A 15,199-nucleotide genomic window follows, 5' to 3' on the forward strand; every position below is an offset into this window, starting at 1 on the left:
GTGTGTCTGTGGGAGCCGAGTGTGTCTGTGGGAGCCGAATGTGTCTGTAGGAGCCGAGTGTGTCAGCGGGGGCACAGCACATAAAGGGGGCAGGTCGTGCCTCGTGCTGAGTTCCCTGCTCCCACAGCTTTTCCGGAGCTCCGGGCGATATGGGGCCGCTCCTGGAGTGCCTGACACCGAGCGGTGGTGGGGCTGAAGCGAAAGGATCAGTGCCCTGGTACAGAGCGTGTCGGGCGGGGAATGCTGCCCGGGGGAGGAATTTTGGACTAATCCGCTCCAGGGCACGCATCGCCCCGCAAACTGCAACAAGATAACGGGGCAGGTTCTCGCTGCCGATGGCGGGGTGTGTGTGGTGACACGCAGCGGGCACAGACATGCCCGTGTCGGGACAGCCGCTGGCTGCGGGAATGCGCCCCGCGTCCAGCACAAAATCCAGCACTGAGCCAACATGATGGTGCAGTTGGAGGAGGCGGACGGTGGGTTGTCCGGGAGCGCTGTGGATCTAAGGTTCAGACAATCTCTTTCCCTCCGAGAGTGTCCCTTGTGACTGGAAGGCTTTTACGCAGCCTGCCCTTGCACACCGCTGCGTCCGAGTTTCTATCCCACATAGCTGCAGAGGGGTGACCTCTTTAAGCAATGCTGCTGTCACTGGTCTTCAGAAATGCAGAAACAGCATTTATTAGTGAACTGGAACACAATGTTAAAGATCGTCAATTGAGCACGGAAAGAATATTCAAATTAGCATAATTCACTTCTTTGTATTATCTGTATATCTCTGTATTATCAAAGTGCTTTACTGCTTAATAATAAAAGCCTCTGTACACTGTGCTTGAGATTTACCCCAGTACTGTCTGCAGAGATGACCAATGCCCTTTCCACCCTTGGCCACCTCGTTGTGCTCAGGTGTTTCCACTGGAGCAGACAGACAGTGTTTCTCCAGGCACTCTCATCAGGCATGGCCAGTTCTGGACTCTGCACACCGGTTCAGGTGTGTTTATCTCCCTACGCAGTGCCTCTCCTCATCATTGCAAGAAGAAATCAACTCTAGGATTCCCAGAGGCTGCAATGCGAAGGAAGAAGGCAAAGTGAATAATACATAAATAGACTATATCTTTCAAGGATTTTTGTGTTCTTAATACAGTATGAGAAATCTGTTACAGTGAGCTGATAAGTTAAAAACTATACCAGCTTAAGCAAATCTCATGCTTCCATGCACATGCCATTTAGATTCAGGAGGAAAATTCCATCCATGTTCCTTTCTTTCTTGCTAGTAGAGGTTTATATATACAACTGTGTTTCCTAAAGGTGGTAGTGGGGAAACAAGGCAACAGAGATTTTGCAGCTCTATGAGTCTGCTCAGACATTAGGCCCTCTGAGACCCAGTCAAGTACCACTGCACCAGTAGTCAGTTTGTCTTATTCTCACGGCACCAAAGAAATTTTTTTCCCCATTCCTCATGAGATCTGTAGAAGCTTCATGCCTGCATGTGGTGAGCTTAGAAATGGGCAGCCATGTTTTGTTCTTCCAACCAGCCACCAAGAAAAAAATTATCACAGGTAAAACCAGGAAAACCACTGAAGTCAACCCTTCAGAGAAATCTGAACCTGGCCCCTCACTGGAGACATAAACTCCATACATCACTTCGAGACCTGAAATTCTTTTTCTTAGGAACTTCTGCTTTACCACAGCATCTCAGCTTTTCATCAAAATGCTGTCACCCTTTTTGGGCTGGTTCCACCTCAGCAAAGAAAGATGTTCTCTGCAGATGTCCATCAATTCCCATTAAGGGCTGAACTAAAACACCATATTTATTTGAAGAAGTATCTTTGAACTTGGTCCAATGTTCTGTGGCAAAAGACTACTCTGTAAAACAAAAAAAGAGAAACTTTAGAACCCTCGTAGGTGAAAAAGAAAAAACTTACCTGGGAAATAGGGAACAAGATTGCCTGAAAGTATCACATAAGACCTAATGACAAGAAACCCCATTTGCAGAAATCAACTAACAAATATTACCTACCTGTTCTTTTCTGTGTGTATCTCAGCAGCTGCATTTCAAAAGTAATTAAAGTTAATGAGCTGTGCTTTGTGGTAGAATCATGAAAACTTAATTGGTATAATTAGTTGTGAGATAGCAAGTGCATCTTCCTGGCTAACAACATGTCATCATTTGATAAAGAATAATAATGAATTTAATAAATAAATCAGGGCCCTTCTAATATGTTAATAAAATAATGAAGTGGAAGGCACACATGTGCAAATGATGAATTATTAGTTTGGAGACTGCACACAGTTCTCTAAGTAAGATGGATGGGGAAGTGGCCGTCTTGAAACTGTCAGCTACGGCTGCTGGCTAAAATCCATTTTGCCATAGATGAAGCAGCCACTCTGACCTTTGCAGAGAACGCAGTGTAAACGCTTCCAGCAGGAGCCAGCATCCCTTCTGCAGAGCAGGATATGCAGTGGATGAACAAAAGCAGCTACGCTTTCTTTTCCCCTCCCTAAACCCTTCTGGATTATTGGTGCTGGGCAAACAGGAACGAAAATGGACAGAGAAACCCAGGCATGTGCAGCAGGAAGGGAGCTGCTGAAATACAGTGTACAAATCAGCCTATTTGACCCAAATCATTTAGAGGCTAAGACAGGCAGAAAATCATGATTTATTGCAGAGGCAGTCTTAAGCTCAAACATAAACACACACACCAGAACAAAAGCTTCTGAGACATTATTAAGAATCAGTAAATAGAATAATTTTAATTAATGGGTGCCTTTAAAATTAAATTAAGTGAATATTGCCAGAGTTATGGGAAGGCCTGCAGTAATAAAAGTGACTGTTCCAGTAAGCAAACACTGAAGGAAGGATATAGTTTTAGGCAGAAATAGAACAGCAGTGTCCAGTGACAGAAGAAGGTGGGTCATAAGATAGCTCTTAGTTGTAACATCTTTTATTCCCTAATCAATGTATGACCTCATTCATCCCTGCTATTAATGTATTGTCCAAGATGAGGAATTGCAGGTCAGAATACCTGCTTGTTGACTTTGGTCCCAGCAAAGCAGGACTGGGTGGAAGGAGCCATAAGGAGTCTGATATATGTCTAAGTTCAACTCATATGTTAACAGTGCCCAAGGAGATTTTTATCTCCTTTGCAAGCACACAGGGAACAAACTACAGCTATTTGGAAGGAATCCACCTGGCTGTGCACACACAATACTTAGAACTTCATATTAAAAGAAGGCATAAAACACAGACCCTTCAGCTCTACAAAAAACCAGGTAGCTCTAGCTCGCATAAATGGCTGGTAAAAGCTTGCTAACACAGAGAAGCCATACACCCATCCATTAGGCTGCAGGAGTACTCACATTTACTTCCCACAGTCTTAGTTTAGGAGCAGTAGGTACTTTGGAACTGAGGGTATCTAAGAAAAAGTAAGTAAGGTGGCAATGGTCAGCATGTGTGCAAATGTGAGAAGTGTGAGACTGAACCCGTTCTTGACCTGCTGCTGGGAACAGCTGGGAAAAAATCAGACCCTGTCTGAATGTAAAGAAAAATTAACAGTGAAGCATTTTGAATGGAAGCCAAGCATTAGTGAGCCTCAGACCAAACAAGTGCCTGAAACTCGGCAGGCTGTGATTAAATACTACAGTCTGATGCTCTAAAAGTTAATTAAATATGGGAGTAATGTGGGGCTTTTGTAAAGCTGGTTTTATGGCCATTAGTTGTTATGCAGTTAAACAGGGAATGAAGTGCAAGGGAGGAAGGCACTAGCTGGTCAAGTTGCTCTCAGGCAGGGTTTTCCCAGTGAATGCTGCAGGGCTGGTCCTCCCCGGTGCTCCACAAGGCACAAAAAGACTATGCCAAACTCAGAAAGCTTAGTCATGACTGCTTGACACTTTTTTAATCACTATAAGTATCCATCAATTTTCATTGCATTATTGTTGGTTTACACTAATGCTCAAGGAAAGGGCAGGAGTTTCAGTGAGACAATTAGGAGTGACTTGTACTCAGCCAGGAAAGAGCAGGAGCACACAAGCCTTCAGCTGAAAACTCTAACTTGGTACTATTGTGACACACAGCAATTTCCTTCTGTGATGGGAGGGAAGGGCCCCAATGTCAGCAGGATCAGACCTAGCACACTGCACCTCTATAAGGGGAATGCTCAAGTGGCAGATAGCTGGCAGAATTGCTTTCTGCTTTTCCCCCAGAGCTCCCAGCATGGGCATGTATTAGAGCTGTAGTCAGTGTGGTCATGCTCTGGTTATTATCAGGAACAGTTCCTCTGGCTGCTGTAATTTGCACCAAGGACTGCAGATGCCATCAACAGATCAGAGAATTGTAAAGGTAATCTACAATCTTCTTCCCCAAGTGGGTTGAGACCAGAATCAAGGCTGTTGTTTCAGAAACCAGAAACTCGGTAAAACTAATTTGTGGAGGTTCTATTAATAGGACACAGGAAATTAACTAAAGCCTTCATTAGTTTAATTCGTAAAAGTGATTGACTTGGCTGTAATACAGTTAAACTCTGCCTGTCTTCCCAAAGCTGGTGAAGACCCAGTAGCTCTGAATTAGACTCTGGTAAGTAGTTTTCACACAAATCTGGAAGGGGCATAGCTTTGACAATTAAAGATATTATAGCCATAAGTTTCTGACAGAATGGCCTTTTTATACAATTAATACTTGCTACAGGGGTTTCTTCTGAGACTCTAAGATTGAATGAAAACTCTAAGACTGATTAAACTCCAAAATAGTCACCTTCTGCTTCTATAAAACTTAGAAAATGTGTGCCTGAATACTGGAATGGGCTCAGTAAAATCAATGTCCTCACTTCTCTGCCTCTAAAAGTTGTTACTTTAAACTTGCAATTCTTACTCTAGCTTGTTGTCCCATATTATACAGCCATCAGACCCCAAATTCTGGCCTGAAGCATAGTGTTAAGAATTTTTACAGAGTGTATGACTAAGAACAGGCACAACAGAGGAGAATAACCTTTAAATACATATATTCACAGTAAAAGATGCATTGGTGAATGGTTGAGAGAAGGCACAGAGTTTATGACAAATGTCAGAATGTTTCAAAGATTCACTTGATTACTAACTAGGAAATGACACAATGTATGTGAAATAACAGAGAATAGGTTTCCTTCACCGCTGAAAAAGAAAAGAAGCCTCTTTAAACTATATTGAGCTGAAAACAGGGTTCATTATAGAAACACAGATAGAATCATGATTATGGAATCAATTGCACAGACAAGGTTCTGGCAACCCAATTTAGGAATTAGAATGTGAGTATTTAGGAGGCTTAATAGGCCTGCTACTTTTCAGCTGTAGACAGCAGCTGGCTTTGGGAGTACTGCAGCTAGGGATGCTGCAGAAGAAGGGTTCATGATGGAAGATTAATTAAGTAATTTCCAACCAATTCATTATATGATACTTACATGCATTGTCAGTCATTTTTGACCAAAATGATTAGCCTAAAATCTGGAGTTTTAGAAACTGCTTATACTAAGAGACTTTGTTGATAGTTAAGGATTTGCTGCTGCATTGCTTTTTATTTACTATGAATGTGTTAAATCCTGTTTTCTTAAACATAATAAATCAAATGAGAAAATTTTTTGCTCACAGAATCCATTCTGAAGTGTCTTGGGTGTTCAGTACTTTGTACAGTGATATGTACGATTTCAGTTTTAGTTCTATAAAGTGCCTTACATTCTTTTATCTTAAATTATAGAAGTCAGCTCTACGCTTTACTTCATCTAGAGCTTTTCTAAAGTCCTTTATCTAAAGATCAGACTGAAACATAAATGACAGATGTTGGTACACATAAACAAAACAAAACAAAAAACCTACTTCTGAGTTTCCCAACTCAGATTTTATGGTTTAAGATAAAGGAGGGGTAAGATAGAGAAGCAAATGTACACCTTGACTGTATTATCAGTCAGATTCTGATGAAGGATGTTTAGAGCAGCTGTTGATGAAGACTCTCCTGGAAGAAAGCAGTACAGGAGAAAGGCTTACACTAAAAAAAAAACGTATTTAAAAATGGGTCATATATTAAATCCTCTAGTGTCCCACCCTGAACAGTGCCCCATTTATCAAACCTGCCACAAAGGTCCTTCTTGGCAGAAAAGTCCAGAACTTTTCTATAGGCCTTTCAGAGTTATTGCAAACATGCTGAACATTAAGAAGAGAAATTACACTTGTCTTTGAAGACTCGACCAGACAGAAATGCCAAATATAATTCTTGAGTATCAGGGATAAAATAAGCCCCTATGAGAGTTTCATCCCCAATATTTGATTTTATAGCTTTGGCCTTCATAGATTTGGCTGTCAGAGTACAGGAGCAGTTCTAAAAGCCATAAGAAACAGAAACTGCCTATGTGCCAAGGCTCAGTCACCAGAGAGTTGCCTCTCCCAGATGCCCTGTCATTCTCTTCTGTATCCCTAAACACAGAACAGTGACCTTCTGAAACCAGACAGTCTATAAATGCTGTTGTGTGCTACAGGTGTGCTATTACGGGGCCCCTACTACTTTGTCTCACCTGTGACAGGTGAATAGGGTGAGAGAAGAAGAAATACTAAGGTCCTAGAGAAAGAAGGAATAAACCAAGTATTATCATGGAAAATTTGAGATAAACAGACTCTGGATTAGGGATGATCTGACCCCATAGGCTACACACGTTGTTCACAATACTCCTCTTCCCTGCCCACAGAGCTTCAGCTCTCTGACAGCCCTCCTAAGTGCGTTCATTAGTCACAGAAGGGGACATTCCTCCATCTTCTGGATAGCTACAAACTAAGCACCATTAGCCTCTTTCCAGCTATGCTTGAAACACTACATTGCTAGCTCAGAGAAAGCAATCTGCTTTAGCCTCAGGAAAGGATCTTTTTAGTCTTTGTTATATTTTTGAATTGTTTTCATCCTGACATGTTCTATGAAAGCTTCCACAGTTATGCATTTCTTAAGCTACTCTTAATCCTCCCTTCAGAAAAAAAACCAAAAAAGCCCCAAGAAAACCAACATTCAACTTCTCCTTTATCTTTTCTTGCCCTGAGAAGTCTTTCGTGATTTATTTTCTTCTGCCTCAATAGCTGATAACTTCTTTTCCTTCAAGCCTCAAGGAGAAGGATTCTGTCTTCTACAACAAGGAAATGTAATTTTTGAGCTTTTTCCTTATTTATCACATGCCTATGACAGCAGGATGCCTCTGCTGGGACCTTGTGAACATTATTTATTTTGAGATTAGATTTGGAAGTTTGAATACAATAAAACAAACTGGTAACATAATATATGCCCTGGGAGTGGCAATCCTCAAATAATCACCTTAAAATCCTAGTAAGAATGCTACTGGATAGCATTATTCTGTAGGTGGAGTTCTTTAAAGCCAGATGACCTTTCTCTTAATTATCTGTTGCTGGAACGAGCAAATAAAATTAAGAAGAGAGGGAAAGCCTGGAATATAATCAGATCCTGTGAGCGTAGCCATATAGAAGCATCAACCCAAAGCAGCACCCTACCTTTCTCTCAAAAAATTGGAATTTCTGTCCTCTCATGTGTACTAAGGAGAGCAGATTGAAGCTGGAGCTTAGGTCACTCCTTCCTTTGCTGGCAGAGTGCTCTTGGCAACATTTCCAAAGAGGAAATGCTACAGGACTTCCGGGGTCAATTAGCAAAACCAATGAGTTTTAGAAAAAGTGCCAGAAGTCACTTCCACAGCTACCTAGATTTGTTAAACTAAGTTAAGGAATAGATTATGACAAGAATCAACCGTGCCTGGACAGGCACCTATTTGATGTGGTTTCTGTTTCACTGCAGGCAGGTGGAGCTCTTCCTGCTTTCTGCAGCAGCTGAGGATGTCACCCATGTGTTGAGCTTAAGAATCAAATGAGCAGTTTGTCATCTGAAATCACCGCACTGAAAGCCAAACGACACAGAACAACTGTGCTGTTCTGTGCTGCCGACAAGAATGATTCAATGGTCCTGGCTAGCGCCACCTGATTGGGTGCATTTCTCAGCAAGCACGAAGTATGGGAAACAGGAGCTGGAGAGCTCCACTGGGATGTGCTGGAATATGTTTTATTTATTTTGAGATGAGATTTGCAGATGTCAATGCAGTTGACACAACTGGTCATACAGTACCAGCTGGAAAGACCCAGCCAGTTTCTGAAGCTGACCCTTATTCCTGCTGGCACTGACTCCTCTTCTTGCCGTTCTGGGTACATCACTATTAGAGCCAAGGGGTTTGAGTCCTGCGAGGACCAGAGTACCTCTTTGAATGCATGGACCAGCTCTATGCTATAATACACTGTGAAGAGTGTGGTGTTATTCACAACAGTGACTGAACCTTGACCATTAGAGGGCTTCCTTTCTCCTGACTCATAGGGGTAATGTTTTGCCCTGTGTTAGAGAGAACTGATGCACAAACCATTAAGTAGGACTTCCAAAGATGTTTCTGGAAGATTCTTAATTTGTTTTCAGGGACAGACATTACCTACCAAGTGTATTTCTTTGAGTGTCTTCTTTTGATATGCTGTCAGACTCAGTGAACTATGGGAAGTTCCATGTGGCTTTTAGCTCTCAGCATAAACTTGGATGTTGTCCTAAGCCCAGGCACTGCTGGAACAGGGATTTGGGCTAAGAAGCTGTTAAGAAAGATGCAGCAAAGCAATATCAAGGGTAGAAAGAGTTAAATGGCTGAAGAAAATTGAGAACAGACGATCATTTGAGATTTTTACTATTTAAGTCAGCATGAAGGGGAAAAATTACAGTCACTATAAAGAGTCTAACAAACAGAAGCACAGAGGAAATTGCTGCAGCCAAGAAACAAGCAGGGGAAAGGCAGTTCACCCACTGGTTTTGATGGAAGCCACAGAACTGCTTAGAAAAGGAACATAAGAGTACTGCAAGAGCCAGAAATTGCAGGCTAAGTCCCAGATCCAGCAGGAACTGAACGAGGCACAGGCTCACAGTCACAGGCCTTGGAGCAATTCTCAGTTCCAAGTCTCGATGTGAGCTCTGTCCTCACCCAGACACCTGTGTGCACAGTTTTCCTTCCTTGGCCTTCCCTCCAACTGCCTTCTCTCCAGCTACTGCTTCTCTTCAGTGACTACTGAAAACTCAGTGGGAAACACAAAATCTACTAACTGGGCCTGTATGCAAGATTTAGAGTTGTATTTTTTCACACCAAAATATCAGAGGTAGTGGGTCTATTTCCATTATAAGTCTTCATTTTGTGCAAGGCCATTTTGTCTGTTAAAATATAAAATGTAAGATTTGTAGGGGTTTTCTAGCTCGTTTCAGTTTAACCTTGGTTTTCCTCATTGCACCCTCCCTGGTAAAACTGGCTACTACCTTTTGCTCAGCCTATTCACAGGGACTTAGCTGGGAAAATGTGATCTGGAAAGTAGCGATTTCAAAGTCTGATCGGTGCAAAAGGCAGCCAGAGTGCAAAGTTTCACAGACATCTTTGAACAGTGACTCTTATTTGTTACAGTTGCTTCTTTTTATTTTTTTAATGCACCACTCATTGACTTTGTCATAATGAGAAACAGATATCAGGGAGCTTTTAAAATAATTACTGCAATATGGATAACAGTTTAGAAAATCACATTCAGTTAAAAAAAAGCCCCCAAAAAACCCAAACCAAAACACAGCTTAGTTTCTAGTTCCCTTAAAAACTTATGATTGCAAATTGTTTAGTGCAAAATGTTAGTAAAGCTGCTGAAACAGATGCAAACCCAATAACTTTTAAAACAGCAACACAATTTTAAAAGAGTGCCTTGGAGTCAATACCAGTCATTCATGAAGAAGTCCAAGTACATCAGCCACAGATGACCACATCTCCCTACCTCTTTAATATTTTCTGTTCCTAGAGAAACCCATGACTCAGTTTAAAAGTTTTCTAATGGCTAACACCCATCAAAAATATTAAGGTGGTTGCAGGGAATGATTTTACTTCTCCATTGTAAATACACAAGTCACCTGTGAGATATTTCTGGCATGTTTAGTATTATATTTGTTAAGGCCAAATAAATATAAAAAAATGAATAGATCTAAATCTTGAAATTTGACTCTTCTAATGTCTGGGAAAGAGATGAAAATATTTCATTTTGTCTCCTCTCTTTTTGTCTCTGTTTGTTGGTTGGGGTTTTTTTGTTTGTTGTTGTTGTGCTGGTTTTTGTAGGTCTCTAGATTTTAAGGTAGTTTAGATTTTACTATTTCAATTTTCCTAGCCAGGTCTTCCTCCTAACCCCAAGTGGAATAATCTATTCCCAATTCCAGGTATGTGCTAAGGCTTCACCATCACATATAGAAGGAAAATAGAAGACATCAGATACCAGGTTCATTCTCATTCTTCATCCTTAGAGATATTCCAAAGTGATCTGAACATGGTCCTGGGCATCCTGCTCTGGGTGGCCCCATTGGAGTAGGGCTTGGACAAGATAACCAATGTATTCACAGAGGAAGTACAGTGCCCACCATTCTTATACCATTAGTGCAGCTGTACCACAGCAGCAAGATTTGGTATGTTGAAGTTTTGAGGTGTTCAGCCATGAAATATGAACCTGAAATTGTAGCTGGAAACCCAGACGCATATTGACAAAAGGGATGCAGAGCATCTCCTGTGGTCACCCTGACCTTATTCTTGCCCAGAGTGCTCTATTTCTTCTACTATAGTCCCATTTCTTTTAAAACCAGGGCAGTACACCTGGTTCTTCTTCATTAAGTTTTGCCTTAATTTTCTTTGTGTAATTGCACTAAAATTCAGTAGCATAACACCAGGGTGAAGCAACTTTTTTTTCTTTTTTTTATGTCAGGTTCTAAACTACTTCCTTATTTATGCTCTTAGGTTTTTCCTGATCTGTTAGAGAGTCATCAACAGACTACAAAATTGCATAAATTAGGAATGTAATTTGTCAATGGTTACCTGTTTTTTTGTTGTTGTTTTTAAATTGCAATCCCACTACATCTCAGGAATTACAGTCAACTGCAAAAAAATTGTGACCATTACTGAACCAGCTAAAAGCAGTTCAACAGTTGCATCTTGTAAAATACAACCACATCCAGAGACTTACAAATAATACAGGCTCACAATACTAGCTACAATTACAATGTGGCTTATAGAGCATAGATAAATATAAATTAAATTATAAAGATCTTCAATTTATAAGGCAGTTCAAAAGCTATTTGTAGGGTGTAGTGTGTAATGAAAGCAAAACAAATGACAGTTAAAATATTTATAACATTTTATGTATTTTTATACGTATATTTTAGATCTATTATTTTATATTTTTTTCTTTGTTTCTTATAGATCAAGATGTTTGGTCTGATGCAGAGATATATACCTAGTCCTCCGTGAGAGGATGCTGCTTTTCAAACAGTCACTGATTTGTTAAAAAAATTAGTGAAAGTGTGCCTTGGTTTTAGTGGACAAGAATCTACCAGATCACATCATTCACAACTTGGCAAAAAAGCCTGATTTTATAGTGTAATAGGGAAACAGGACTCCATTTTTCTAAATCCTGGGTATTCTTTGTTGTAACTGGTGAACAGCTGCTCAGATTGCTGAATTTGCATTTCAGGGAGCACATCAGACTCAAAGCAAGTAGAGAGAGAATAATCTGTTAGCTCACATTACTTGCTTCTATGAGTCTATTTCTATACAGTCTATTTTTCACTGTTTAACTTTGCCCTTTGCCGTTGCGAATTATTTTAGTAATGAAACATATGTTATTTAGCCTAGGAAACCAACACATAATTCAACAGACAGCAACCCTATTATAAAATTAGCCTAATTTAGGATAGCTAAACATAAGTAAACCAAATAGGTGGAAGAAAGCTTTACCTCACTACACAATTACTCTTAGCATCCTTTGTTGAATGATGTAGATTTTTAAAAAGGCTTTTAGTGTCTATGGATGTAATGAAAAAATATTGCCAGAAAAATCTTGTGCATTTAAAATTATATGAATAGGCAATTAGGGACAGGTAAATATTCATATACATTTCTATGTATTCTTACAACATGACACACTCTGGTGTCTATTTCAGACTACATGCAATGAGTGTCACTTGCATGGTGTCAGATTATTTCTCAGCTTCTTCTGATGTTTTACTACTTTGTAAATTATTCAGCCAGATGTGTGCTGTACATTTGCTTTTTGCCTGCTGGACAATTTTACTATTTTGAAATTAGCTCTGTGTGACTCTTCTTTCGTGCCCCACCACCGATCATTTTATCTCTCTTTCCCTTTTCATTTGTACCCCAGAAACCTGGCAAAGTCAGGGTGTTAGAACAACCTCACAATCCACTCTTCCATTCAAATATTGATGTAAAAGACTGGTTTGGTAGCCTAGCAGAAGACTTTCCTTGTACACTCTCTCTCCCCTATACACACATGTTTGAAAGGATCTATTGATTAGAAGGATGAGAAATGCAACGCTGGGAAGATGGATATACAAAGCATTATTTACTTCTAAAATTTTGTGGATGTCCTGTAATTGAAGAATAATTAGTTGTTACAAGCATAGAGGTGTATGTTTGTATACGAATTATGCTCATTTAGAAATTATCTGGGTAGGTAGACAGACAAATTAGTAGTTCACTGCATAAAATGAGGACATGGTCCCAAGTAAGGGCCCTTTATCAAAGCTCTTTTAATTACATGTCTTTGCTAAAAGATGAGGGGAAGAGGTGTTCCCGTTGTAAATTCAAGGCATGTTCATTTTTCTGAGAATCCAACCAAGTCTCTATAATATAATGCAGTGATTTCAATTCTTTCTTTTGGCCACTTTGCCAGCTTAATGGAAACAGCTCTGGTCTGAGCTACAGTGTAAATGAGAGAGACTTCAAACTCCCCTGAGAACCTCTATTCCACCTCTGGCCTGCTTCCAGTACAGCAGTAATTGTACAATTATAGCAGCATTATATATAGAAAATTAACATGAGTTCTTAAGTCATTCAACAATAGCTAAGCATAATTATTTACATTGCAGTCACAGAATTTCTGGGAGGAAAAAAACCCCTAGGCTTTTGGGAAAGGAAAATTGTAGCAATTACTGGCCTAGTAGCTTTCTTTAGAGTAATGTTGATGTATTCAAAAGGAAGAAATTTTGTTAGATTTCCTTTGAACTGCAATAGGAGCTCTAATGCTGCAATCAGCCTGCATGAACTCACTTCAGAAAGCAGAGGGAACTGTCTGATGGCAATTACAGTTCTCACTGCCAGGGAGCCAGGTCACAATTAGCAATCTGGGACTTCACATCATATCTTGCAAAAAGACAGGCCTCATATGCTTGGAAAGACAAGAGAATATGCATTGCATTATACTATAAGATAAAACTGGTATTTAATTTATGCCTACAGAACAATTACATTCGCTATGACTGAGTAAAAACAGCAACAACTGCTCGCTGATATGGAGTGTTTACAGCAGGGAAACTAAACTTGATTCTTTTGTAGTGTGAAAAAAAACCCATACCTCTTCTTGAAAAATATGTAGAATAATTGAAGAGCCATGATGATGCAAAACAGTATAAAGAAATATAATACCCCTGAAACATAACATAGTCAGGTAAAAGTAATATACATTTGAAGTGCGACTGAGATAAGTGAACACACCAAGTTATTGCAGCAACATACCTACTGGCAGCAGTTACAATGAATTAGTTAAAGTCATTTTTTTCCCAGAAATGGGAAATCCTGCAGTAATCAAACCCATGGTTCTTTGGTTCAGCACTGTTAAATCCAGCGTATGGAGGTCTCACTCCACCGCCCAGTGAAGCTGCACTCCTTTAGATAATCAAGAGGTGTGTTAGTGTGTTTAGTGATTGTCAGAGCTGTGCATGTGGCAGGAGAGTGAATTACCTGAAAGAGACGGTCAATAAGGGCCTCATCTTCAGAGGATGCTCATAGCTGGACAGTGCAACAAGGAACCGTAGAAAACTTCAAAGCAATGGAAATAAAGACTTTATCACTTACAATCTAGTGGTAAGACTGGCCCTATGCCCACAAGAACAAATGGAAGTGTTACCCTGCAGGAAACCTTCCCATAAGAAAAGGAAGACGCTTAATTGAGATTAACGACCTTTTTTGCTGAGGCCCATGGAAAGTCCTAATAAGGCAATATGTTAAATAGTGAATGTAATTTATAATACGTGCAGTCTTTAGGTGATATAAAGAGCACCAACCAAAATGACACAATGAGAAATGTCTTATACCTTTTCTCACTTTGCTTTTTTAGAGACAGTTTCACCTGTCCAGTTTAAAGTTAGCATTTGAGTTTCTATTTTTTGGAAGGCCAATATGCTTGATTTATACACCAGCATAATCAAAACTCTCAATGTCAGACCAAGCAGACACTACTTCAGAACAGCTTTCATAGTGGTCACAGATGATAGGCTTCTGTACATCTAAATTAAAGTAATTGTATTTACATTTGTTGATTTTACTTGTAGTGACATTTTTTCTAAGCTTTATTGATGTTAAACTTAGTTTTTCTCCATTTCCTACCACCTGCATTGATCTTACATATTTTTTGGTCACACTGTCATGACACAACACCTTTCCACATAAAACAAGGCCAAGATTTTTCTTGAGTAGTTCCTATCTCAAACAATTGTTCTTAGATAAACCAGACTGCTGTCCTGTTAAAAGGTATATAATTTAAGGACTTCACATGATAGAGATTTAATCATTCATATAAATATACAACACACACACATACTTTCAAAGGTAAGGGAAAATACTATTTTCTTCATGGTATAGTTGTTTAATGTTATATTTCAAGAATCTTTGCAGATGTCCTGAAAAAAGCTACACAAAACAGTCAACATCGTGCAAACATCTGACACACACTGAGTATGTAAATGCATACACATGTTCTTCTGATTTATATCAAGAAATATAAATACACTCACAAATACACATACAAAGTACACTTATCTGAAATAAATACATTCAGATGCTGAACAGATTACCTTATAAACAGCAGAAATAAATCAAGGTCTGTAATACTTTATCTTCAGACTTTTCTGTTATCATCATTACTGAACAATGCACCATTTTTCCTCAGTAGATAGATCTATTAAAACAGAGAACCAAAACTTTTTTCTTCCTTTACCAGGTCTACTTAAAAACTTCTGCTTGCATCTTCTCTTCTAACCAAAATTTTAATTTTGCTTTGTTCAGAAGTCTGATTCTTTCAA

General features: G+C 39.6%; 1 long non-coding RNA gene across 1 annotated transcript; it reads right to left on the bottom strand.

Moving 5' to 3' along the window:
* Positions 1-649: 649 nt before the first annotated feature.
* Positions 650-12,406, bottom strand: LOC135417174 (uncharacterized). The gene is made up of 2 exons (XR_010431947.1): positions 8,488-12,406; positions 650-1,863 (listed from the first exon to the last, which is right to left on the bottom strand). It is a non-coding gene; the product is annotated as an uncharacterized LOC135417174 (long non-coding RNA).
* Between the last annotated feature and the right edge of the window lie 2,793 nt (positions 12,407-15,199).

The sequence above is a fragment of the Pseudopipra pipra genome, chromosome 7 (assembly GCF_036250125.1).
Source record: "Pseudopipra pipra isolate bDixPip1 chromosome 7, bDixPip1.hap1, whole genome shotgun sequence".
Taxonomy (NCBI): Eukaryota; Metazoa; Chordata; class Aves; order Passeriformes; family Pipridae; genus Pseudopipra; species Pseudopipra pipra.